A 1,750-nucleotide genomic window follows, 5' to 3' on the forward strand; every position below is an offset into this window, starting at 1 on the left:
CGATGAACAGATGAAGAAAATGTAGTATACACACACACCCACACATATATATGCGTGTATATACAATGGAATACTACTCAGTCATAAAAAAAGACAAAATTGTGTCATTTGTGACAACATGGATGGACCTTGAGGGTATTAAGCTAAGCGAAATAAGTCAGAGAAAGACAAACACATATGATTTCACTGATATGTGGAAGATAAACAAACACGTGGATAAGGAGAACAGATTACTGGTTACCAGAGGGGAAGGGGAGGGGGGTGGGCAAAAGGGGTAAAGGGGCACATATGTATCATGATGGATAAAAACTAGACTATTGGTGGCAAACATGATATAGTCTATACAGAAACTAAAATATAATAATCTACACCTGAAATTTACACAATGTTATAAGAGAATATGACCTCAATGAAATAATTTAAAAAGGACAGCATAAAGTGATACAAATTCATCATAAAATCTTGATCTTGAAAAAGTAGCATTGGCTAGAAATGGATCATTTGATCTTTTTCTCACTGGTATCTGTAAAGATTTTCTGATATACAATGTTCAATCTGATATATAAGGCAATTCTATCTTGTGAAGGATTTGATGTGTTGCTTACATTTAACCTCACTGGATTAAATACATTTACAGAATTGGTAAAGCACACTGTTGATCAATATGAGTTAAACTGGAAAATATTTAAAGGAATAACCAGTGATTGAACAGAAAATATAAATGGAAAACATAATAGAGATGCTTTAAGAAAATTTAGAGGCACACAATAACAGTGATTTTTAGAATCACACTGTTGCCCAATCATACCTACCAAATCTCATTGAAAAACACAGTGAAAGATGTTAAATTTCTTGTAAGATGTCAACTGAACGTTCAGTGTTTGAAAAACTTTGTTCCTGGATTGAAGTTACCATTTCTGTCTATCACATCACATCAAAATTCTGGTCACAGTGCTAAGCTTGGTGTAGACTGAGGTATGAGAATCACATTTTTCTAACTGAAAAGCGATCTGATTAGGTAAATATTTTTGAACATAATGCTTTAGTGAGAAATTGGCATCTTAGCTAATATTTTTGGCATTCTTAACAAAGGAAATTTGAAACTTCTAAGGAAAAACAAAGATTACTTTACAGGCATTATTGTTATGGCATGGAAGTCTTGGAACCATTTGACCTAGCTACTAAGTATGTGTTCTCAACTTTGTTGCAACTTTTGAAGAAACATTCTGCCTGCTTTGACAGCACATATTCTAAAATTGGAACATACACAGATTAGCATGGCCCCTGTGCAACAATGAGAGGCAAATTCATGAAGCTTTCCTTATTTTTAAAACAAAACAAGGGCCGGTCCCGTGGCTTAGCGGTTAAGTGCACGCACTCCACTGCTGGCGGCCGGGGTTCGGATCCCCAGCACGCACCGATGCACCGCTTCTCCGGCCATGCTGAGGTCGCGTCCCACATACGGCAACTAGAAGGATGTGCAACTATGACATACAACTATCTACTGGGGCTTTGGGGGGGGGGGGAATAAATAAATAAATACATAATTAAAAAAATAAATACATAAAACAAAACAAGACATTATTAAAGGCATTTGCAAGAAAAAACATATTCAATGAATGATGAGGCATGACCACAATGTTAGTTAATGACAACAAAAAGAAGGATAGAGCCTGGTGCAACCTGATAGCGCATGTAATTCAAAAGAACTGGGATTTGAAGGAAGCAAGGAGATAACAGTCATGCAGAA

General features: G+C 36.1%; 1 pseudogene; it reads left to right on the plus strand.

Annotated features, from left to right (window-relative positions):
* The first annotated feature begins 1,230 nt into the window (after positions 1-1,230).
* Positions 1,231-1,329, plus strand: LOC131420701 (U6 spliceosomal RNA; annotated as a pseudogene).
* The last annotated feature ends 421 nt before the right edge of the window (positions 1,330-1,750 follow it).

Source organism: Diceros bicornis, chromosome 23 (assembly GCF_020826845.1).
Source record: "Diceros bicornis minor isolate mBicDic1 chromosome 23, mDicBic1.mat.cur, whole genome shotgun sequence".
NCBI lineage: Eukaryota > Metazoa > Chordata > Mammalia > Perissodactyla > Rhinocerotidae > Diceros > Diceros bicornis.